Source organism: Carcharhinus amblyrhynchos, chromosome 16 (assembly GCF_965287045.1).
Source record: "Carcharhinus amblyrhynchos chromosome 16, sCarAmb.v2.hapA, whole genome shotgun sequence".
Classification (NCBI taxonomy): domain Eukaryota; kingdom Metazoa; phylum Chordata; class Chondrichthyes; order Carcharhiniformes; family Carcharhinidae; genus Carcharhinus; species Carcharhinus amblyrhynchos.
The window spans coordinates 44692445-44719141 of NC_137339.1; the positions used below are offsets into that span (position 1 = coordinate 44692445).

The 26697-nt window shown below is 43.2% G+C and overlaps 1 protein-coding gene across 2 annotated transcripts in view; it reads left to right on the forward strand.

Annotated features, from left to right (window-relative positions):
* Positions 1-1671: 1671 nt before the first annotated feature.
* The window catches only part of LOC145353984 (bactericidal permeability-increasing protein-like), a 104857-nt gene continuing 79831 nt past the window's right edge, over positions 1672-26697 (forward strand). The window contains exon 1 of one of the 2 annotated variants that reach the window (XM_080205045.1): positions 1672-2360. The gene's annotated coding sequence lies outside the window, so the exon portion shown is untranslated. The remainder of the gene's footprint in view (positions 2361-26697) is intronic. The other variant, XM_080205044.1, reaches the window with a different exon arrangement.

Below are 26697 nucleotides of genomic sequence, written 5' to 3' on the forward strand. Positions count from 1 at the left end.
GGGGAGTGGCCCCTAAGCATTGCCACCTTGGCAGTGCCAACCTGGGTGCCCTGGCACTGCCAAAGGGGCAAACTGGGGTTGGGGGGGTTGGTCAAGGGGTCCCACTGCCAGCTTGCACTGGCATCATGATCAGTGAGAGGAAGGCCTGTGATCAGGGCTGGGCATCGAGGTGGGAAAAATCGGGAGATCCGAGCCACAGGGGGAGGAGATCAGACCGTGTGGAGCCACTGTGCTGCTTTGATTGTGGCACTAACAGATCGACGCATGTGCAGTGGCCCACTCAGCTGTATGCTACCAGCCTCTCCAATGGGAATAAGCCCACCTACTGATTTTCAGCATGATTCACACTGAGGCACTCTGCAGTCTGCAATGCACAGAGTGTGACAGATTCATTTTGAAACTCCAGCTGAGAAAAAACAGTGAGATTTACTCCAATTTTTATGCAAATTCGACACTTGGAGAAGTTTTTGTGAGAATTGCCCCTGTTGTCTTGTTTTCGATGGCCCTAACAGACAATGAAGAAGCATGGCAGGCTGGTGCTAAATAGATATTGAAGGAGGATTGAGTAGATTTATACCAGGCCATTTTGCAGAATTTAAGCATGTAGTAGCCTGCGTGAGATACAATTAAACCTCGTGGACGACCTGCAGAAATTCTGCAGCACTGCCAACAACCATAACTCTCAAAAGCAACTTCTCAAGACAGATATTGCTCAGTTTTGCTGAAAAGTCACCAGCCTGAATGTCTCTCTCTCTCTCCACAGATGCCATCTGACATGTTGGCCGAAAACCTACCGATTCGCAAGTGGACGAGGTTCCCAATGGAAATCTCTGATGGCCTCGGGGGGGATTTCAATTCCCGCCCATTGAGTTTTTCCACGTTTTATTTGCCTACATATCTCATTGGGTGAAACCAAATGTGGCGAAGTTAACATCAGCTCACACATTTTTCCAGGCACATTATTGTTTCTCTGAATATATGACAATTATTTTAAACAAAATTATGGGGTTCACAATTCTGCTCACTTTCTTGCAAAAGATTCTTTATTCCAGTTGGAAGGCAAGAAAGTCTAACTGGTGATTATCGCACAAACATCAATGACACTTAGTGAACAGCCCTATCTGACTAAGCTCAGCCCACTGTATAGTGTGCTCCGCATACTGATGGAGTCCCTAAGAGTTCTGTTTTAGCTTGTAACCTCTTCCTGTTTTTGTGATTAATGTCACCATCTTCAGACGCATATCGCCAGGGACCCTGATTCAATTTCCAGCTTGGGTCACTGTCTGTTCAGAGTCTGCACATTCTCCCTGTGTCTGTATGGGTTTCCTCTGGGTGCTCCGGTTTCTTCCCACAGTCCAAAAGATGTGTTGGTTAGGTGCATTGGCTATGCTAAAATCTCTCTCAGTATACCCGAACGGGCACCGGAGTGAGACAATTAGGGGATTTTCACAGTAACTTAATTGCAGTGTTAATGTAAGCCTACATGTGGCACTAACAAATAAGTTCTAAAACCTTAAACTTTAAAACTTTGAACTACCCCAACCTGGTCCACCCACCCCCTCCCTGACCCTCCTCCCCCTACCCCATCTCCCCCAAGCCCTCCAACTGCAATTGCCTCCCATTTTCCTTGTGATGACGAGGCTCAATACTGTCCATTTATTTAGCAGCTGCTCTGTTTCATTTTCAGGTTCTTTCCCTAATTTGCCTGCAGCTCTCTGCCGTGTTTATTATACTCATGGATCGTTCTGGATTGTTTTGAGGAATATCTTGATAATTACTATGTAAATGTTTGCAATCTTGTCTGCTTATGCATTGTTAATGGTTTGATTTGGGTTTTCTTCGGTTTGGATTATAAGTTGCGTCCAATCATTGGTTTCCTACTGCACATTACTGTTAACATCAGCAAATAAAAAGCCATGACCAATGATGAATTCAAAGAACCATTAATCCGAGGTAAAGGAAACCAATGCGAAAAACACAGAGTGGAGCCGAGCGAAATGGCAGACCTAATAACTACAGATGATAATGGGCTATGCCTCAACCTGCTAATTTAGTCACTCACTATTGAAAAATTTCTAAACTTCACTGTAAGATGTTTGGGAATGCCTAGAATGCTGATGCAGGAAAGCTCCTCAAAGGACTCTGTGGCTGTGGAAGGTGGAGCTTGTCTCTCTGAACATAAAGATCAGAGCAATCTGGAGAAACATCTCAGGAGGCACATCACGGCTCTTCCCACTTCAATCTCAGCCTCAGAACAAAAGGGCAATTGGCACATCTCAGGACAAGAAACAGCACACAACCAGAATGTAAGATAACACATCATACTGCTGAAAGAGGCACCATGTAAGTTGCCAAGTCAAGTGAGTAATAAACATGAAACGAACAAAATAATTTTACCAACAACATTGCTTTCTTCTGTTTTCTTTCTCCGATAGTTTCAATTACTGTCTTAGTTTTTGCGTAAATGTTAAGCAGTAAGACATTGTGTGGCAACTGGGTAGAAATTGAGATTTTAACGGGTGGTGTTAGTCAATGTCTCCTCTAAGTATGGGAATGCACCATGCAGTAAAATCAACAGGCCACACAAACCAATGTTTCCTTTAAGATGTACAAAGTGCAGCTGTGAAGTAGTCTTGAATGCATCATGTAATTCAATAAATCGACTGCAAGTGACAAAGAAGATTGGAGAGAATGTCGGTGTTAACAATTACATGCTGTGACTTTGATTTTTACCCTGATACGCTCTGTTGATTGTTAAATTTTATCTCTGGCACTGGTCTATATGTAAATTAGGGATTTTAGCTTCAGGATTATAGTGCAGTGCTGCTAAGTGCAGTTCTCGGCATTGTAGCACATGTAGGAAATCTTGGTGGCATAGATCCCTTTAGTTTTTGGCTTATCACAGATTAATGTGACTTTGTTTTGAAAAAGACTACGCTGTTTATTTTAACTTTGTTGGTAAGTGATTTATATTAGTATTGTTGATACGTGACCTGAGAATTTGCATACCGAACTGGCCCCCGTAGATAAAACAACGCTACAAATATTACCAGGATTGGTTCCTGGGAATCTGGAACTGGCTGTAAATCAGATTTAGATAATTAGCCAGATTTCATGGCCAATGATCAACATTGGTATTGAGTAGACTATAATTACCTGTGATAAGGTATCAGAATGCCAAGTAAACCATAGGGAATGGAGTCAACTTCATTCTTCAGTTGCCAGGCATGTCCACCCTGGAATTATTCCTATTCCAGGTGAGAATCATCATATCATAGAATCATAGAGTCCGTACACTACAGAAGAAGGCCATTCGGCCCGTCGAGTCTGCACCGAACACAATCTCACCCAGACCTTATTCCCCTAACCCTTCATATTTACCCTGCTAATCCCCCTGACACTAATGGACAATTTAGCATGGCCAATCAACCTAACCCGCACATTTTTGGACTATGGGAGGAAACCGGAGTACCCGGAGGAAACCCGCACAGACACGGGGAGAACATGCAAACTCCACACAAACAGTGACCTGTGGCCAGAATTGAACCCAGGTCCATGGCGCTGTGGGGCAGCAGTGCTAAACACTGTGCCACCGTGCAGTCAGCAGGAGTGAATTGGCTCCCCTTCAATTCAATTCCCTTGATCAGTTGCAACAAAGCTTTTAAAATTTATTTTCCCTATAAATACTTTTCCAATCCAAATGTTACTTTGATAATGAGAAAATAAAACTTGATTCCTTGAGTCAAAAAAGAAGTATTAGTTTCTAAAGCTAAGAAAAAAATAATGATACAATGACATGGACCTTAGAAGTAAGGAAGTTATCATAGAATCCCTACAGTGCAGAAAGAGACCATTTGGCCCATCGACTCTGCACCAACCACAATCCCATCCAGGCCCTACCCCCATATCCCTACATATTTACCCACTAATCCCTCTAACTTAAGCATCTCAGAACACTATGGGGCAATTTTTAGCATGGCCAATCAACCTAACCCACACACCTTTGGGCAGTGGGAGGAAACTGGAGCACCTGGAGGAAACCCACACAGACACAAGTAGAATGTGCAAACTCCACACAAACAGTGACCCAAGCCGGGAATCAAACCCAGATCCCTGGAGCTGTGAAGCTGCAGTGCGACCCACTGTGCTACCATGCCACCCAAGTTAGAGTGCAAGAAAATGTTTAAAGAATGTTGAAGTCCTTTGCTTGACTTTGAGGCAAAGATTTTTGAGCGTTGCAGCCATTTGAAGTCAACTGGTTTCCTGTAGAATTCCTGTGTTGACTTGGATCAGGTCCACACTTCAGTGAAGGCACTCTTTTAGCTTGAGAGAGAGAGAGATATCTTTACTGCTCTGTTCCGGCAATGTTATCAGATGACTGTGATGTTTCCTTTTCTTCCTCCTGATTCTGCTTGGCAGAAAGTTTTTAAAATTCCTGTCTGTATATTCACAATAAGGAATTTGATTAGTACGTCTTGCAGTTATTGTTGTAGGTCAAGTAATCACATTTTTAATATTTTCATCGCTAAACTTTTGACACATTTCAAGATGGTATTCAAAAGAAAGCGGTGCTACTTTGTCCTCTTCAGGGGACTTCGAATGGCTGATAAGTATCTCGTTGGTGAGCATTTCATTGCCTTGATAGAATTTCTGCTGATCAAAGTCCAACACTTTGCATTTTTAAGAGAATCCCTGTTTGTAGTCAACCTTGACATCCCCTAGGTGTGAAATTCCATGCAACAGGTGACACGTGGCAGCTATGTTTTGATCAGTCTTTTCTTGTATTGTTTTTAAACAGATCTTCTTTAAACTGCTCAGTATAGAACATAGAACACTACAGCACAAACAGGCCCTTTGGCCCACAAGTTGCACCAATCACATCTTTACCTACAAAGCCATAGAACTATCTGTAACTTCCAATGCCATTAGATCCTATATACTCATCCAGAAGTCTTTTAAAAGACCCCAGTGAGTTTGCCTCTGCCACCACCGACGGCAGCTGATTCCACTCACTCACCATCCTCTGAGTGAAAAACTTACCCCTAACATCTCCTCTGTACTTGCTCCCCAGCACCTTAAACCTGTGTCCTCTCGTAGTGACCATTTCAGCCCTGGGAAATAGCCTCCGAGAATCCACCCTATCTATTCCTCTCAACATTTTATAAACCTCTATCAGGTGGTAGATAGGTAAACCTCTATCAGGTGGCTATATCTGTGGTTAGCTGGTGAAGTTGTAAGTGGATCTGACTCAGTCACAGCTTCCCATCATTGTGACGTTCATGCATTTTTTTTCTCCAAATCTCCCAGAAGAAATACTGTGAGTAGATGATATGGGCTCTCATGATTCCTTTATCCTGTGAAGTGTGCGGGCACCGCAACTCTTCTGTGAGTGATTGCTGGGGACAAGGGTTACCCCTGAAAATGTGCCTCCTGACCAAGCCAGGGCCATCTCACAGCAAGTAAAAGTTGAGAAAGTGGAAGAGGCTGATTAGGTGGGGACAAGGGATGTACTGCTTGATGGGTACCAGCCTCCTTGGGCCCTCTGACACAGAAATGATCCCTACCATAAGGCCCTGTGACAGAGGCTGCCCTTGTTATAATGCAGGGCAGCAGCCTGGCAAGGAAACCCATGGGTAGAACCAAGGAAAGGATGGGAGCCACAGACATCTCAGCAGGATGCAAGTACTATGAATTAGGCTGCCTCCTTCTCACCCTCAGCCATGGGGTGCACCCTGTAGGAATGAACACAAGCACCAGGCAACATATTGTTAGATATGCTTGATAGGCACAAAGTAATCTGTTTCTTTTATCATTTGATTTTTAATATTGCAGAAATATTATATGATGATATTGATTGGACTTCTGTGTTTTCATGAATTGTGGTTGTGACTGACAAGAAGGCCAGCAGAGAAGGGAGGGGGCCAGTGCAGGTGTATAGTTTTTCTGTGGGAGCCTGGGCTGTGATGTGGGGTGATGATGGTGGCGGAGGGCATGTTCTTCATGTCTTTGGGTGGCAGTGAGATTATCCCACTGAATAATCTCTCTCTTTGATGGAGGTTTAAGTTTTTAAATCATTTACCATAGGCCTGGAAGTTGTAGTACTGCTGAATCAGCATGGTCCCTCTGTGCTTCTTGTGAAGGGCAATGGGAGAACGATTTGTGAGGAAGCTGTGCTCCCTTAACTCTCAGAGCAGGAGATTGACATGAGCTGTTGTGTGCCTCAGTGGTGCTCCCTTCTTATTTCTAACCTATGTGTGAGTGTGGTTGACCTCTCAGTGATGGGACTGGGCATTCACTCTGACAATGTTAGAGAAATATGGGTACGCAGTCTGCTAAACTCATGTGCATGGTGTTACGGATGGGATTAGAGGCCGATTACCCCCGTACTACTAGACACTTTCCTTCCCAGATCTTACCAGGTCATTGAAATGCTTGCAGTTCAGAACCCACGGCCTCCTAGTGATTCCACCACTACTGATCTCCACCATGCCTGCCCTGCGGGTGGGGGGAGGGTATTTTACCCAGATACCTGGCCACAACCTCAGTGAAGACTTCCAAAGAGCCATTTATAAACCATGCACTTCTTCCCTTTGCAGTGCCAGTCTAATCCTGAGGCAAACCTTTCCACAGCCAGTGGCAGATTCTGCCATAGCAGCTGCTCATCTTTACAAAAGGCCCTTCAGTTCGAAATCCCACCTCCTCACCTGGTGTCACCATTTATGCACTGAACACATCCCTGGGCCAATTGAAACATTGCTTTTGAAAACCCTGTTGTGTATTAATACTGATGTGAAACAGGGATCAGGACCCCGAACTGCTTCAGCGGATAGGTTCTTGGCCCAGAAATAAAAATCCAGCCCGAGAGATTTTATGCTGGAAATGTGGAGATCTGAAAGTATATTTTCTCTCCTTGTTGCCCCAAAGGAACTCATTACATCAAATCACCACAGCACTGCCCTGGGATTGACTGGAACTTCCCAACTTGATGTAAAAGCAGACCCAGACCTAACTTTTTATGAGGCAGGCAGCACTACCTTAGGATCACGGCCTTATTTCATTCTTTGTTGGACTTCTGGGAAAGATAATGGAATAAGTTTGAAAGAAATCTGGCAGAACTTTAATACTGTGGGAATTTATAGCTTGAAGGAGACAATTATCCCCACGTGCTGCATTACTCAAGATGGTTGTAATAAACAGTACTATTGGGTCGAACTGAAGTTTAAAATCAAAATTATGAAACAATCTCATCCCAGTGGAAAATTCAGTTCACAGAGCGAAACTGATTCAAATGATCATTACAATGGATTGCATTTAACTTCCAAGTTGCAGACCTATTGCAAAGTATTGTTTTTGGAGATATAACATAGGAAAGAGGAGCAGAAGGCCATGCAGCCTCTCATGTCTGCTCCGTCATTTAATACGATTTCTGCCCCAACTTTACGTTCCTGTCTGTTGCATGGTGGCACAGTGGTTAGCATTGCTGCCTCACAGCGCCAGGGACCAAGGTTCGATTCCCGGCTTGGGTCACTGTCTCTGCTGAATCTGCTCGTTCTCCCGGCTTCTGCGCAGGTTTCCTCCGGATGCTCTGGTTTCTTCCCACAGTCTGCAAAATGTGCTGGTTAGGTGCCTTAGCCATGCTAAATTTTCCCTCAGTGTACCCGAACAGGTGCTAGAATGTGGCGACAAGGGGATTATCACAGTAACCTCATTGCACTGTTAATGAAAGCCTACTTGTGACACTAATAAATAAACTTAACTTCCAATCCCTTAGATTCCAAGGGTGGAAGTTTCCAGTTTTCTGCAAAGTGTCGCAGTGGGTGGGAAAAGCGGCATTGAAACCATAGGCCGCAATAGCATCCTTCTCCACCATATTGTTGGTCTGATAGAAAAAAAATTCCAAGGGGCAGGTTGCACGACATCATGCTGGTGGGGCGGTCTCTGATTGAGACTGCCCTGATCCTCAATTTAATTGTCAAATATCAGGCCACCATTTTTAAAGACCCCCCAATATATAAAAAAAACCACCCTTCCACCCACCACCCCCCAACCAAGATAATGTAACAGGGGGATGGGGTTTATCAGGTGAGGAGGCCTGATAATTAGATGCAAATTTATTGTAATGGAGTTCCCAGTGTCAAATATTGGGATTCCCATTATGTTGCAGGGGTGATGACATTTGCGTCATGTCTTTAATTTGCCTGAAATGAGTTTTGGGCCTTACGGGAGTTTCCATTTCCATCACTGATCCAACCTAATGAAAATTGGAGCAGAAAACGCCCCTCAGGAGTCTGTCAATCCCAATCTTAAAAATCCTCAACAATGAGGCACAACCCCTTGGATTCAAAAGATTTACAACCCTGTAAGGGAGAGAGAGAAAAAATGTTTCTAAATCACGATTAAAAAAAAGGTAGAGTTAAAGTTAATTTATTAGTCAGAAGTAAGGCTGACACTGCAATGAAGTTACTGTGAAATTTCCCTAGTTGCCACACTCTGGCACTTATTCAGGTCAATGCACCTAACGAGCACGTCTTTCAGACTTTGGAAGAAACCAGAGCACCTGGACGGAACCCACACAGACACAGGAAACTCCATACAGACCCAAGCCGGGAATCGAACCCAGGTGCCTGGCATTGTGAGGCAACAGTGCTAACTACTGTGCCACCATGCCGCCCGTTCCTGAGTCCATTCCTGAGTCACTGCCTCTTTGTTCTAGCTTTCCTAGTGAGGGGAAACAACATCTCAGTGTCTATTTGGTCAAGTCCCTTAACAATCTTACATATTTCAATTAGTTCTCCTCTAATTCTAAAATCCAGGGAATATAGGCCCAATTTACTCCTCATAGAACAAACCTCTCATCCTTGGGACCAATATCGTGAACCTTTGCTGTATTGGCTCCATCGCAACAGATCATTCCCTAAATATGAAGAGGAAAACTGTGCACAGTATTTCCGGTGTAGTCTCAGCAAAGCTTTATTATAACCAATTATAGAATGGAATCCAGACAGTGCAGAAGGAGACCATTCAACCCATCAAGTCTATACCAAATCTATGACAGGACGTCTTATCCAGGCCCATCCCACCCTATCAGTATAACTCCACACATTTACCTCACCAATCTCCCTAAATTATAAATGTCTGGATACTAAAGGGCAATTTCACATGGCCAATCCATGATCTGCACATCTTTGGACTGCAGGAGGAAACCAGAGCACCTGAAGGAAACCCACGCAGACACAGGAAGAATGCGCAAACTCCATGGACAGTCATTCAAGTCTGGAATTGAACCTGGGTCTCTGACACTGGTGAGACAACGGTGCTAACCACCGTGCCATGTGTAGCAAGACGTACTTATTCTTGTAGCCCAATCGCATAGCAGAAGCCACACAACCACCAATTGCTAAACAGCAGCATAATTGCCTTCACCTCAGCCTCCTGCCCATCCACAGAGTCTATTTCATCATAGGGCTCACTAGCTAGTTACTGGTTACATAAGGAAATATCCCAGCATGCAGGAAGAAAGGACTCACTTATGGGAATTGTTCTGACACTAAGCAAGAGGGAAATAACAGGGAAAACATTTCAAAAATGCAACAACCTTATTGTGAAGCCACTACCTCATTTATATTTTTAGTGTCTGCTGTACTCAAAAGTTTCCCCACCATATAATTTATAGCAGCTAGCCCTGCAGGAGTGGATTCGGCAAGTTGCCAAATTTATTGTATCAGATGATCAGCCCCAGGGTTATTGCCCATTTACTGCTCACACCGTCCTTTAGCCCTTTGTTTAACAACTGGCATTCTTCAACAGAAAGCTATGTCGAATTAAACCTTCAAAGGACCCGCCCAAGAAAGCACCAACAAGCCCTATAATACTGAGGTCTCTGAATCATTTCTGAGGTCCACCCAAAGAAGCCAGAAATGTGTTTTTTAATTAATATGCCTGGACATCTAAATATTACCCTAACGTTTCACCAGCATGCAATTTATATAGCTGCATTTGTATAATCAGCGGAGACATGGCAAACCACAGCACACATGCATGAACTGAGTGCCCCACTTGGTACTAAAAAGGTGTTGGATTTAGTCTTAAATCCAGGACCTTTGTATCTGCCAACTGAGAAACCATTCCTTTATTGTGAGGGTATTTTTTGAGTTGGTTCTTTGTTGTTCATCTCTTTAACTAAAGAAACAATTTTAATTTGTACTGCAGCTGAATCACGTACTCAGGGTGTTTCCAAAATGTTTCAATTCCAACAAATTGCTTTTGGACTGAAGCCCCAGCTGTTCATAGAATCCCTACAGTGCAGAAGGAGTCCATTCTGCATCAACCACAATCTCACCCAGGCCCTCTCCCTGAAACTTTACGTTTTTACACTGCTAATCCCTCTGACACTAAAGGACAATTTAACATGGTCAAATCAACCCAATCTGCCCATCATTGGACTGTAGGAGGAAACCAGAGCACCCAGAGGAAACCCACGCAGACATGCGCAAATTAAAAAATGTCTCTGGACTGGCTAACGCCCCATGTGTTCACCACAATTTAGCTTGTGCTTTCTATTATTTTTTACAATGCTGTAAATTTTCCAGCTCTTCCCACCGGCAGGATTTTCCAGTCCTGCCGATGATGAACCTCCTACCCCCATGGTGCATTCCTCCACGGCTCAGGGTGTGGGGCGCGCAAAACCTGGTAGACATTGGTGAGGATGGCACCACTGGCAAAATGGCAAGCCTCCTCTGTCACTGGAAGCTACATAGGGGTGGGGGTGGGTAACCCCCACAGACAAGTGACCTGAGGCCAGAATTCAACCTGGGTCCCTGGCGCTGTGAGGCAAGAGTGCTAACCATTATGCCACCGTGCCTTGTGTTGAGAGAAAAAAAACAGCCAATTTTCATACAGCAAGATCCCACAAACTGAATAAAATGAATAACCAGCACTCCACCCAACACTAAGATATCACCTGGATGATGCACCAGATGATTCACTGATTGGAGATTGAACCTAGGGCCTTTTCAATGGTTGGCTCCTACTCTGTATAAACATCAGGCAAGATTTTCCCACACCCTGACCCATGTAGTTTCCAGTGGCAGAAGAGACCGCCATTTGCCCGTGGTGCGATCTTCCAGCCCCAATAACGTCCATGGGGTTTTGCACGCCCCACACCCTCAGCCAAGGAGGAATGCACCATACAGGGAGAGGGGCGGGTGTTCACCTTTGGAACTGGAAGATCCTGGTGCCGGGAAGGGCCAGAAAATTTACGGCATTGTAAAAAATGACTGAAAGCACAAGCTACATTTGGTGAACTCGTGTCATGGGACATTCGCCAGCCCAGAAACATAATAAAGGGAGACAGCACTCACACATTCTTACCATACAAGATTCTAGAGTGAAGCACATGTAATCGTTTAACAGGCAGCGAACTCCAAAACTCCAAACAGGATTTGAAAACAATACACATTAAAAAGTGTTTCAGATGTTTCCTCAATTCAGCATGGCTAATGTTCCAAAAGACTGTTGTTTCAGCACTCTTCATACAATATGACATCACTTTGCAACATTAGACAGATTACAATCAGAATTAATTTGAATCCAACTAACAGTAGGGATTTGCAGTAATTAGTACAGCTTTGGTAGCATGTTAAAAGATAACTACAATCTTATAAACATGTCTGATATAACATTTCTGGGACTTAGAGTCCAAAATAAATCACTTATTTTGGTTTTTCAGACATGCCACGCCTCATTTGTTGGCCACGACTTCAGGTTTTTCAGAAGTATAGTCTCAAGTAGGCTTCCAGAGACAAAATTCAATTCAGCATGTTTTGCTCTGTTTTGGCACATTGTGAATGATGTTGGCTGCAAAAAGGGCCATGGATATAACCCTAAACACATTTGGACAGTCACCAGATAAAGCACAAAGAAAGTAGCTTGTACCTCAATTTACGCTTTGATCTTTGCAGATTGATGTTAAGTGACCTGCGTCGGAAAATACTTTTTGATCGTTGTGCTTCTCAAGAGAAGTTTGAATATTCATGCTGATTCAGACATCCCCCTCTGTGTAGCAGGACTCCCAAATTGGAACTGTGTGGAGGATTGTAACCCATCAGCGAGTGATCACAGAAACTGTATGAGAATATTGGTGCAACTTTCAGGACAGATGGTGCATGGCAACTGGGTGGTGATCAATTTGCATGTAATCCACACCACTCCTAATAAATCTCCAGTATGCATTCCTGTCAACTCTTTGTTTAACCTCCTTCTCATTGGCTTGTTAAAAATCCTTCAGGACTGAATGTACATATAGACATTCCCAATGATGCCTAACCTTATGACCTTAACATAGGCTTGAGGACGATGATCTTGTTCCAATTTTAAAACAGAAAGGTCACCTTTTGGCTCACATTTACCCAATGCCGGTTTATCATCTAACAAAACTGTGCCACATCTGTAACCATGATAGGCAACAGCCTATCAACAGCTTGATAGGCTGTTGCTTATCAAAAACAGACATGGCGTAGCTTTGGCATATTAATACAAACATTCATGGGCAAATATGGTGAGTGCTTTATTTGACATATTGACATATTTGGTAGCATGATCGCCAACACCTAATCTGCATCTGCAATCTAGAACTGATAATTTTATCAACCTAATTTTTTAGGAGTTCTGGAAAGTTGCCTGAAAAAGGCTTTTGGTTTCTTGAATTGGAGACCTTGTGTCTGTTGAAAGAAGCAACTGTTTGCAATGAACAAGGTGCTGAATCCTCCCCGCCCTGGATTTTTCAGTGGCCGCTATTTATTTTTCACCTCTTTAAACTTTCCTGTGAAGTCACAGGAGGAGGAGGGCTGTGTCTCAGACAATCATTGCAATCTATTCCCTTTCTACACTGACCTCTACCTGGAGCTTACCTCTGGTTTGCTGCAATGCTACCTGTAGAAACATAATTGGGGCCAATAGTTCACACATAAATTACAAATGTGCCCACTTTGAGGTGTGCATTACCTACACAGAGTCATGTCCGTACCCTGAAATAGGCCCAGACAAATTCCTACCTCCCACTTTTCCACTACTTTTTGTTTCAATTGGAGCAGGACATAGAAAGAGAGACTCTTAGCAGGAGTGCTGAGAGTAAGCAAAGTACTGGTGTTTTATTTATTTATTTATTCTGTTTTTCGCGGGTTTTTCTTTTCAAGGTTTAAACTAAGGGAAGTGAAAGTCAACCACAGGGGATTCTGTGAGGCTGAGTTTTTCTTTCCTCGAGGCTGTGCAGGCACCTGACATCAGCCAGTGGTGAGCAGGAGGTATAAAGGGCAGGCCACTCTATACAGCGAGCAGCATCGAGAGCGGGCAGCGGAGTGAGAGGGAGCAGAGTGAAGGGTGAAGGGCTTTGACTCAAAACAGGCTTCGGCGAGAACAGGCAGAGGCGAGAGTAGGGTTTTTGTTTTCTTTTCAGGAAGTTTATTCTTGTTTTTCCCCCAGAGTAAAAAAAACAAAAAAAATGCCAGGCAAGATGTTGGAATGCTCCTCTTGAAGGATGTGGGAGATCAGGGAGCCCTCCGGTATCCCGGATGATAACACCTGCAAAAGATGCATCCAGCTGCAGCTGCTAGCAAAGAGTGTTAGGGAACTGGCGAAGGAGCTTGATGACCTCTGTTTAATTCGGGAGAATGAGAAGTATATAGACAGTAGCTTTAGGGAGGTAGTTACACCTAAGCAGCAAAGCACAGGAAATTGGGTTACTGTAAGGAGAGGAAATGGAAATGTGAAAGGACAGGCAGAGCAGGGTTCCCCTGTGGCCATTCCCCTCCACAACAGGTATACTAAATTGGATACTGTTGTGGGGGATGCTTTACCTGGGACAAGCTGCGACAGCTGGAACTCTGATACTGAGTCTGATTCTGCAGCGCAAAAAGGTGGGAGGAAGGAGAGCAGTAGTGATAGGGGACTCAATGGTCAGAGGTACGGACAGGAGGTTCTGTGGTCGGGACAGAGACTCCCGCATGTTTTGTTGCCTCCCAGGTGCCAAGTTCAGGGATGTCTCTGATCGTGTGCACAGTGTTCTAAAGTGGGAAGGTGATCAGTCAGATGTCGTGGTACACATCGATAACAATGACGTAGGTAGGAAGAGTGAGGAGGTCCTAAAGAGAGAGTATAGAGAGCTTGGACGGAAGTTAAAAAGCAGGGCCCCGAAGGTAGTAATCTCAGGATTGCTACCTAAACTACGTGCCAGTGAGGGTAAGAGGAGGATGCTTGGGCGGATGAACACGTGGCTGAGAAACTGGTGTAGGGAGCAGGGTTTCCGATTTTTGGAACACTGGGACATCTTCTGGGGCAGGTTGGACCTATACAAGAGCGACAGGTTACACCTAAACTGCAAGGGGACCAATCTACTTGCAGGGAGGTCTGCTAGTGTTATTGGGGAGCGTTTAAACTAGATTTGCAGGGGAATGGGAACCAGAGTGCCAGAGCAGATAGTGGAGCAGGGGTAAAAAGACAGGTTAGTTCAAACAAAATCACAAATGGAAGGGTTGAGTATGGTGGAAATGATCTTTTGAAGTGTGTCTATTTCAATGCCAGGCGTATAATGGGGAAGGCAGATGAGCTGAAGGCATGGATTGACATGTGGAAATATAACATTATAGCCATTAGTGAAATTTGGCTACAAGAGGGGCAGGACTGGCAGCTCAATGTTCCAGAGTTCCAATGTTTCAGACTTGATAGAGGTAGAGGGATAAAAGGTGGGGGGTGGCATTGTTGGTCAGGGAAAATGGTACAGCAGTACTCAGGCAGGATAGATTAGAGAGCTTGTCTACAGAGGCCCTACGGATGGAGCTGAGAAACAGGAAAGTATGATCACGTTAATGGGGTTGTATTATAGACTACGCAATAGTCAGCAAGAATTGGAGGAGCAAATCAGCAGAGAGATAGCTGACAACTGCAAGAAACAGAAAGTTGAAATAGTAGGGGATTTTAATTTTCCACATACAGATTAGGACTCACATAAAGGTTTAGACAGGGTAGAGTTTGTAAAATGTGTTCAGGAGAATGTTCTACATCAGTATATAGAGGTGCCAACTGGAGAGGATGCGATACTGGATCTCCTATTGGGAAATGAGTTAGGGCAGGTGATGGATGTGAGTGTGAGGGAACACTTTGGATCCAGTGATCATAATGCCATTAGTTTCAACCTGATCATGGATAAGGATAGATCTGGTCCTCGGGTTGAAGTTCTGAACTGGAAAAAGGCCAAATTTGATGAAATGAGAAGGGATCTGGGAAGTGTGGATTGGCACAGGCTGTTCTCTGGTAAGAATGTGAATGGAAATTGGGAGGCCTTCAAAGGAGAAATTTTGAGAGTGCAGAGTTTGTATGTTCCTGTCAGGATTAAAGGCAAAGTAAATAGGGATAAGGAACCTTTGTTCTCGAGGGAGATTGTAACACTGATTAAGAGGAAGAGAGAAATGTACAGGCAGCAAGGAACAGATCAGATGCTCGAGGAGTATAAAAAGTGCAAGAAACTACTTAAGAGGGAAATCAGGAGGGCTAAAAGAGGACATAAGGTTGCTTTGGCAGACAGGGTGAAGGAAAATCCAAAGAGCTTCTATAGGTATGTAAGGAGCAAAAGGATAGTGAGGGATAAAATTGGTCCTCTTGAAGACTAGAGTGGTAGACTGTGCATGGAACCAAAAGAGATGGGGGAGATACTAAATGGATTTTTTGCATCCGTGTTTACTGAGGAAACGGGCATGGAGTCTACGGAAATATGGCAAACAGGTAGGGAGGTCATGGAACCTTTACAGATTAAAGGGGAGGAAGTGCTGGCTGTCTTGAGGCAAATCAGAGTGGATAAATCCCCAGGACTGGACATGGTATTCCCATGGACCTTGAGGGAGGCGAGTGTTGATCTTGCAGGGGCCCTGGTAGACATATTTAAAATGTCAGTATTCATGGGGGTGGTGCCGGATGATTGGAGGGTGGCTCATGTTGTTCCGTTGTTTAAAAAAGGTTCCAAAAGAAATCTGGGAAATTATAGGTCAGTAAGTTTGACATCAGTGGTGGGCAAGTTATTGGAAGGTGTGATAAGGGATAGGATCTACAAATATTTGGATAGACAGGGACTTATTAGGGAGAGTCAACATGGCTTTGTGCGTGGTAGGTCATGTTTGACCAATCTATTAGAGTTTTTCGAGGAGGTTATCAGGAAAGTGGATGAAGGGAACGTGGTGGATGTTGTCTACCTGGATTTCAGCAAGGCCTTTGGCAAGGTTCCTCATGGGAAGTTAGTTAGGAAGGTTTAGTCGCTAGGTATACATGGGGAGGTAGTAAATTGGATTAGACACTGGTTCAATGGAAGAAGCCAGAAAGTGGTTGTGGAGGATTGCTTCTCTGAGTGGAGGCCTGTGACTAGTGGTGTGCCGCAGGGATCGGTGTTTGTCATCTATATCAATGATCTCAATGATAATGTGGTAAATTGGATCAGCAAATCTGCTGATGATACAAAGATTGGAGGTGTAGTGGACAGTGAGGAACGTTTCCAAAGTTTGCAGAGGGATTTGGACCAACTAGAAAAATGGGCTGAAAAATGGCAAATGGAATTTAACGCAGGCAAGTGTGAGGTATTGCACTTTGGAAGGACAAACCAAAGTAGAACGTACAAGGTAAATGGTAGGACTCTGAAGAGTGCAGTTGAACAGAGAGATCTGAGAATACAGGTACAGAATTCCCTAAAAGTGACGTCACAAGTGGATAGGGTCGTAAAGAGTGCTTTTGGTACATTGACCTTTATAAATAGGAGTATCGAGTATAAAAGTTGAAGTGTTATGGTAAGGTTGTATAAGGCATTGGTGAGGCCGAATTTAGAGTGTTGTGTACAGTTTTGGTCACCTGGTTACAGGAAGGATGTAAATAAGGTTGAAAGAGTGCAGAGAAGGGTCACAAGGATGTTGTCGGGACTTGAGAAGCTGAGTTACAGAGAGAGATTGAATAGGTTAGGACTTTATTCCCTGGAGAATGACAGGAGATTTGATAGAGGTGTATAAGATTTTGATGGGTATACATAGAGTGAATGCAAGCAGGCTTTTTCCACTGAGGCTAGGGAGAAAAAAAAAAGAGGGCATGGGTTAAGGGTGAAAGGAGAAAAGTTTAAAGGGAATATTAGCGGGGGGGGGGGCTTCTTCACGCAGAGAGTGGTGGGAGTGTGGAATGAGCTGCCGGATAAAGTGGTAAATGCGGGGTCACTTTTAACATTTAAGAAAAACTTGGACGGGTTCTTGGATGAGAGGGGTGTGGAGGGATATGGTCCAAGTGCAGGTCAGTGGAACTAGGCAAAAAATGGTTCAGCACAGGCAAGAAGGGCCAAAAGGCCTGTTTCTGAGCTGTAATTTTCTATGGTTCTACTGTTAATTGCACCATGGCAATGCATCAAGCAATTATCAAACAGGCATGTGTATGATCCATGGCAACAGACTGGTGCCAGCAACTGAAAACCCCTGCACCAGTATCAAATTATTCCTCTGATGGGCTTGTATATGGTGGATAATGATGTTCAAAGTTTAATTTTATTCATTTCACAAGTAGGCTTACATTAACACTGCGATAAAGTTACTGTGAAAATCCCCTAGCCACCACACTGCGATGGGAGCATGAGGGGGTGGGGGTTGCTATCCGTGGGGGTGGAGAGTGAGAGATCTCTCAGGGTACTATCTGCACTCGCACAGAACACTGAGTGAATGACGCATGTGCAATGGCAGCCTCTAGCTTTGAGCAGCCTGCTTTCTGGCATGAATAGACCCCATCTACTCCCCCTTACATTGCAAATCACAATTTGCCTCTTTGTTTTGTACTAAGTGCCTGAGAGTTCATAGAAGAAATGGGTGCAATTCTCTCCCCTTTTCACACTTGTTCAGCACTTAAAATTGTTTTGGTAAGATTGCCCCGTGTCTCTGATTCTTGCAGTCCTGTAATAGCATGTGTCTGAACCCTGCAGTTCTGTAACAGCGTGTGTCTGATTCCTGCTGTCCTGTATCAGCATGTGACTGATTACTGCAGTCCTGTGACAGCATGAGTCTGCATCCTGCAGCCCCATAACAGCGTGATCTGATTCCTGCAGATCTGTAACAGCGTGGTCTGATTCCTGTAGTCCCATAACAGCATATGTCTGATCCCTACGGTCCTGTAACAGTATGTGTCTGATTCCTGCATCTTGTAACAGCATGTGTGTGATCCCTGCAGTCGTGTAACACCATGTGTCTGATCCCTGCAGTCCTGTAACAGCATGTGTCTGATCCCTGCAGTCCTGTAACAGCATGTGTCTGATCCCTGCAGTCCTGTAACAGCATGTGTCTGATCCCTGCAGTCCTGTAACAGCATGTGTCTGATTCCTGCAGTCCTGTAATAGCGTGTGTCTGCTCCTTGCAGTCCTGTTACAGCGTGTGTCTGATTCCTGCAGTCCCATGGCAATGTGTATCAGGCTTTATGGCAGTTTACTGTGAGCATTAAAAAGGAGAATCAAATTTTGACCTTGAAATTCAGATTTAGTAGAGCACTAACTGGCTGCACACTGCATGTGTGCTTTGTTGCTATCATGCCTGTCCTGAAACACAGAAGGATGGTAAATTAGTTCTATATTTAGGATGACAAAATAATCTCGTGGCCTTCGTGACTCAGCTCGTAAAGCTGTATCACTGCAATATAGATCTCCTGAGCGGTAAGACTCCCAACCAATAATAGACACTATGAACTGCTAATTATAAACTTAAAATATTTCTCTTGTCGCACATTTCTGATGGAGTTGCATAAAATACTTTTGTGCACTCATTTGATGAAGTTGTATTAAAATAGCGGAGAAATTTGAACTACTTAATTAGCAATGTCGTACCAGATAAAAATTACATGTCCTCAATGTTATTGGAGTCTACATGAACTTAAAGCAATCATCCCATTTGGCAATTTACAGAAATAACTTTCAGCTGACAAATGAACTACAGATATGGAATAAGTTGCTTTTAATGCAAGCTTTAATCAAAGGATGGCTAAGTTGACTTTAGCATGCAACTGAGCCAGTGATCAGAGCATAATTAAAAATTTATTGGTACCATTGCAATTCAGCTACCATCGTGACTTTCTGACTGTTATATCCATTCTTACTTTGAAAATCTTTAAAGTGTTTAGTCCTGTTAAAACACTTAGCTGGTCATTCATTATTCTGACAGCAGACATTCTTCCCCGTATGTAATTCCAAACTATTTCTAAACTAGTTAAATTTGGATTCCCCTGGTTGAACATGAAATATTATTTTAGATCTGCCTATCATAGAATCATATAACGTTGACAAAGCCATTCAGCCCATCATGCGGGTACTGAATCTTTGAAAGTGCAATCCAAGTTTCATTCCCTACTCTTTCCCAATAGTCCTGCTAATTGTTGCTTTTCAGTTATTTCTCTAATTGTCTTCTGAAAGTTACAGTTGAATCTGTCTTCAAGAGTTCTTGAAAGATTATAACAAATCACTGAATGAAATAAAATGTCTGCTCCCCTCTAGTTCTTTTTCACATTATCCCAAAGATTATTTTTGGTTCATTCAAAATCTTTTGGATTTCACAGAACCATAGGAACATAGGAATTAGGAGCAATAGTAGGCAATTCAGCCCTTCAAGCCCGCTCTGACATTCTATATGATCATAGCTGATCTCCATTTCATCCCAACTCCACTTCCCTGCCTATTCCTCATAGTAAGAAGGCTCACAACACCAGGTTAAGGTCCAACAGGTTCATTTGGTTGTACAAGCCACAAGCTTTCGGAGCACTGCCTCTTCATCAGGTGAGTGGGAGTTTTGTTCATAAACAGGGAATATATAGATACAATTTACAAGATAATGGTTGGAATGCGAGTTTTTACAGGTAATCAAGTCTTAAAGATACAGACAATGTGAGTGAGAGAGGGTTAGGCACAGGTTAAAGAGATGTGTATTGTCTCCAGCCAGGACAGTTAGTGAGATTTTGCAAGCCCAGGCAAGTCGTGAGGGTCACAGATAGTGTGACATAAACCCAAGATCCTCATGTGTGCGGAACTTGACTATCAGTTTTTGCTCAGCGATTCTGCATTGTCCTGTGTCGTGAACACAGTAAAAAGTCTGACAACACCAGGTTTAAGTCCAACCGATTTATTTGATAGTACACTCACTAGCTTTCGGGGTTAGTCCCTTCGTCACCTTGGTTGGACTTAAACCTGGTGTTGTCAGACTTTTTACTGTGTTCACCCCAGTCCAACGCCGGCATATCCACATCGTGTGTCGTGAAGGCAGCCTTGGAGAATGCTTACCCGAAGATCAAATGCTGAATGCCCATGATCGTTGAAGTGTTCCCTAACAGGAAGAGAACACTCCTGCCTGTGTTTGTCCAGTGGTGTTCATTCATCCGTTGTCGTAGCGTCTACATAGTCTCCCCAGTGTACCATGCCTCGGGGCATCCTTTCCTGCAGTGTATCAGGTAGACAATGTTGGTCGAGTTGCAAGAGTATATACCGTGTACCTGGTGGATAGTATTCTCACGTGAGATGATGGGATCCATGTCAATGATTTGGCATGTCTTGCAGAGGTTGCTATGGCAGGTGTGTGTGGTGTTGTGGTCACTGTTCTCCTGAAGGCTGGATAGTTTGCTGCGGACAATGGTCTGTTTGAGGTTGTGCGGTTGTTTGAAGGCAAGAAGTGTGGGGAATGGCCCTGGCGAGATGTTCATCTTCATCGATGACATGCTGAAGGCTCTGGAAAAGATGTCATAGCTTCTCCACTTCGTCATCCAGTACTTCTCCGGAGCATAGAAGCTACAACATCTTCTCTGGAGCCTTCAACATGTCATCAATGAAGACGAACACCTCGCCAAGGCCAACCCCACACCCTCACTTCTTGCCTTCAAACAACCGCACAACCTCAACAGCAAACTACCCTGCCTTCAGGAGAACGGTCACCACGACACCACACAACCCTACCACAGCAACCTCTGCCAGACGGCCGGATCATCGACACAGATGCCACCACCACACATGAGAATACCATCCACCAGGTACATGGTATATATTCTTATAACTCGGCCAGTTTTGTCTACCTGATACGCTGCAGGAAAGGATGTCCTGAGGCATGGTACATTGGGGAGACCATGCAGACGCTACGACAACAGATGAATGAACACTGCTCGACAATCACCAGGCAGGAGTATTTCCTTCTTGCTGAGGAACACTTCAGCAGTCACGGGCATTCAGCCTCTGATCTTCGGGTAAGCGTTCTCCAAGGTGGCCTTCATGACACACAACAACGCAGAATTACTGAGCAAAAACTGATAGCCAATGTCCGCACACATGAGGATGGAATCAATAGGGATCTTGGGTTCATGTCACACTATTTGTAATCCTCACAGCTTGCCTGGGCTTGCAAAATCTCACTAACTGTCCTGGCTGGAGACAACTTTAACCTGTGCTTAACCCTCTCTCCTCTCACATTGTCTGTACCTTTAAGACTTGATTACCTGGAAAGACTCACATTCCAACCATTATCTTGTAAGTAGAGTTTGTATCTATAAATGCCTTGTTTATGAACAGAACTTCCACTTACCTGATGAAGGGGCAGTGCTCCGAAATCTTGTGCAATCAAATAAGCCTGTTACACTTTAACTTGGTGTTGTGAGACTTCTTACCATGCGTACCCATAGAAAGAGTAAGAAATCTCACAATACCAGGTTAAAGTCCAACAGATTTATTTGGTAGTAAACACCACAAGATTTCGGGGCTCTGCCCCTTCGTCAGGTGAGTGGAGAGTTCTGATCACAAACAGAGTTCTGATCAGATAAAGGCAGTAAAAAGTCTGACAACACCAGGTTTTAGTCCAACCGATTTATTTGATAATACAAGCTTTCGAGGGGACTGCCTCTTCGTCAGGTGAATGGAGAGTTCTGGCCTCAGACAGAGCATATAAAGCACAGACAGTTTAGAGATTTAGACAGTTAGAGATTTGTCTGTGCTTTATATGCTCTGTCTGAGGCCAGAACTCTCCATTCACCTGACGAAGAGGCAGTCCCCTCGAAAGCTTGTGAGTATTATCAAATAAATCGGTTGGACTAAAACCTGGTGTTGTCAGACTTTTTACTGTGTTTACGCCAGTCCAACGCCGGCATTCCCACATCATGTCAGATAAAGGCACACATAGTTTGCAGAATACTGATTAGAATGCGAGTCTTTACAGCTAGTCAGCTAATCAAATCTTAAAGATGCAGACAATGTGAGTGGAGATAGCACTAAGCAGAGGTTAAAGAGATGTGTATTATCTCCAGACAGCACAGTAAGTGAGATGTAGCAAGCCCAGGCATGTCATGGGGGTTACAGATAGTGTGACATGGACCCAAGGCTGTCCTCATGTGTGTGGAACTTGGCTATCAGTTTCTGGTCAGCAACTTTGCGCTTTCATATGTCGTGAAGGCCGCCCTACGACATACCGCAAACTTAGCCACAGAACCATAGAATACTACAGCACAGGAACAGGCCCTTTGGCCCTTAGCTGTGTCGAATCATTTCTCTGCCTAGTCCCACTGACATGCACCTGGACCATATCCCTCCACATCCCTGTCATCCATGTACCTGTCCAAGTTTTTCTTAAATGTTAAAAGTGAGCCTGCATTCACCACTTCATCTGGCAGCTCGTTCCACACTCCCACCATTCTCTGTGTGAAGAAGGTCCCCCTAATATTCCCTTTAAACTTTTCCTCCTTCACCCTTAACCCATGTCCTCTAGTTTTTTTCTCCCCTAGCCTCCCCTACCCAAGTCCAATGCCAGCATCTCCTCATCATTATTTCACATACTCCTTTATCTTGCTTTTGATCAAATATTTATCTATTTCTTTCTTGAACCTATTGATTGACTCACATCCACTGCACTCTGGGGCAGTGAATTCCATAGATTCACAACGCTCTGTGAGAAGTAGCTGCTCCTTATCTCAGTCTTGAACCTTCTCCTATTACTCTACAATTATGATTTCTTGTCCTAGACTGTTTTGGGAAGGGGGAACATTTGGTTAATATTTACTTCATCAATCCTGTTAAGTATTTAATATTCCTCAAACAAATCCTCCCTCCTTCAGTACTCCAGTGAGTACAAGCCAATTTATTCCACTGCCCCTCCGTCAAACCTGGAATCAATCTAATGAACCTCTTCTGAACTGCTCCAGTGCTACCATATCCTTCCTCAAAGAAGGTGACCAAAACCGAACACGATACTGCAAATGTGGTTTCATCAATGCATTATTTAATTGTAACACTTCTCTACTTTGCAATAAATCCCAAGGTTCTAGACCCTTTGCAATAAATGCCAGGATTTCATTTATCTTCCTTATGACATTCTGTACCTGCATACCCACTTTTTGAGACTCCTGCACAAGGACACCCAGATCCCTCTGCACAGATACCTTTTGAATCTGTCTCCCATTTAAATAGTAATTTTCTCTTTTATTTTTCTGGCCAAATTGGATAACTTCACATTTATCCATGTTAAACTCCATCTGCCAGATTCTGGCCCATTCACCAGCCTATCAATATCCATTTGTAAACTTTTTGTCTCCTCATCACAGCCTGCATTCTCTATTTTTGTGCTGTCAACAAATTTTGTTATGTTACACTCTGTCCCTGCTTGTAGATCATTGATATATATTGTAAGTAGTTGTGGCCTGAGAACTGATCCACTAGTTACAGATCGCCAACTGGAGGAGGACCCATTTATCCCAACCTCTGCTTTCTATCAGTTAGCCAATCCTCAATCCAAACCACTACTCTACCCCCAACCTCTTGGGATCTAATCTTCTGAATCAGTTTCTTGTGTGGCACCTCATCAAATGCCTTCTGGAAGTCCAAATAGATCACATCCATCTCCTGAGTGTAATGATAAACATTGGGTATTTGTCAATGCAGTTTGAGCACACTTGCTTTTTATCTTACTTTTTAACACAACCTTAACTTAAATTTTACAAAGAGTCAGCATGACATATGTATGTCAAAATTATATCAAGAATAATATTTCACAGAGTTATGAGAGCCAAAGAACCCAATAATTCTCTTTATATGAGATGTTTTGCAGTCCTTAATAAAGGGCTTCGATCACAGGATTTCAGAAACATGAAGGAGCCTCTTATTAAGTGGTACTTCCCCAACACCTTCAATTTAAGAAGTCACAGGACTAGTGTCATTTGCTTACTGCTACATTTTCATTCAATACTGCCAAGAAAGGACACTGGATAAGTGAACTGAAGATGAAATAGGCCTTGCACTTCATTACCTTTCCCACGGCTGTGTCAAAGAACTTTACATTCAATCAACTGCAGCGAGCGTGATTTTATCAGTCAAAATTGATAGACATTTTGTTCATAACAAGGTTTCATAAATACTAGTACGTGAAAAATATTAGTCAGGACTCTGTGAAACTTTTATTCCATTCACTTATAAACAGTTAGATCCCTAATTTGGCACCCCATCTTGAAGATAGCGCTACTAACTATGGTTCACATTGTTATTATTTCACTGTGCATTGATGCTTGAGCATATAAGGAAAGCAAGTGATCTTGGTGAGTTTGAGACCACATAAAAAGCATGAGCTTAATGGGTCCAAATGTCCTTTCCCATTTAGAAAGAATACCTGTTGTAATAATGATGTTCAGGCACTAACAACGTAGTCGACATATCATAATTTATTTCTAACATCTCAAGCTCAAAGAATACTATTTAGACAATGCACATCCTCTTCCTCATCCACTTTTTTTTAAGAATAAAGAGCAGAATTTAAAAATTTGATCAAAAATTGTTCTGAAAAGAAAAAATGATGCCACATTTTGTGTTTGGACTTGCTTTGTGTTTCTTGTAGTATACAGTGACATTGGTCACTTCCGTAAGCAATCCAAATATTTGGCTTTTGTCGAAGTTGCAGATATGATAGTGTGACTCAAAAAGTGTGACAATAGTACCCTTGAAACCTGGACCAGATAATATTTCAGATTCCAGACCAAGGGTTGGTGAGATGAGATTTAATTCAGATCATTGTGTTTCTAATGACACATGGACATACAGAATGATAGTTATAATATCACAGGCTAACTTTCCCATATCGTTTGGTCATCTAACTTGCATTATGCAGTATAACCTGTCAAGTTCTGTGCTCAATGTACTAGCTGCAGGTTCTACAGTCTTCTAACCTCCGTCTTTTCTTCTCCTTGCCTGCCTTCAGTGTTAGCTTTTAACTAAATTAACTTGCCTGTTCATACTCATATAATTAGCTTTATTTAAGTTTAGTACTCCAGTTTCAGACTTAACTAGATTACTTTTGAACATAATATAAAATTCTATCACAGTGTGACCACCCTTCCTCGGACGGAGAATCCCTTATCCTGAGATTACTAATCAACCCCCTTTCATTGCAGAAGACAAGCTCTAAAATTGCCTCTTCCTTCACTGGTTTCATGGTGTTTTGTTCTAGGAAACTATCTTGAGTGCAATCTATGAACTCATCCTTTGCCAACTTGATTTGTCCAATGTGTAGCAAGATTAACATTTCCCATGGTTATTACACCTAAAGACATCCGTCATTAGTTCACTTGCCATTGAAAGTTTTGCAGGTTCTGTGAAAGAAAGGTCAATATTCACACTTGAATATGTTAAAAATATATACCAGACATATTTGGGTATTATTTTACATTTATTCGTACTGTCGTAAGTTCTTGGAATGAAATTCAGCATAGCAATTTTGATCATTGAGAGCACGAGGATGATCCCGGGTAAGGAAGGACTGCCTAATGAGGAAAGATTAAATAGGTTGGGCCTGTACACCCTGAAATTCAGAAGAATGAGAGGTATTATGATTGAAACATATTAAACTCTTACAGGGTTAAATCAGGGTAATTGTTGGGAGGTCGCTTCCACTCATGGGAGAGTTTGAGATAGTCACAGAATAAGGAGGTGCTCATTTCAGATAGATTAAGGAAGAATTAAGGCTGAATAAACTAGGCTTGTACTCGTTAGAGTTTAGAAGAATGAGGGGAGATCTCATTGAGACGTATTAGATGATGAATGGGATGGATAGGATAGAGGTGGAGAGACTCTTCCCGCTCAAAAAAGACAGTAGGACTAGGGGGCACAGCCTCAAGATAAAGGGGAGGCGGTTTAGAACGGAGTTGAGGAGGAACTTCTTCACTCAAAGGGTGGTGAATCTCTGGAATTCTCTGCCCGTTGAAGTGGTGGAGGCTGCCTCGCTAAATATTTTTAAGAAGCGGGTTGATGGGTTCTTGATAAGAGAGGGGATTAAGGGTTATGGGGAGAGGGCGGGAAAGTGGAACTGAGCCACAACAGATCAGCCATGATCTTATTGAATGGCGGGGCAGGCTCGAAGGGCTAGATGGCCTACTCCTGCTCCTATTTCTTATGTTCTTATGTTCTTATGAATTTCTTCTTTGAAAGAGTGGTGAATCTTTGAAATTCTTTACACGGAAGCTACAGAGGCCAAGTTGTTGAACACTTTCAAGATTGAGATTAATAGGTTTTTAATCAGTAAGGGAATTAAGGATGATGGAAAGAAGGCAGGAAAGTGGACTTAGTACATAAGTGTTAGATCAGCCATGATCTAACTAAATGGTGGAGCAGGCTTGAAAGTTGAATGGCCTACTCTTGTTCTTATT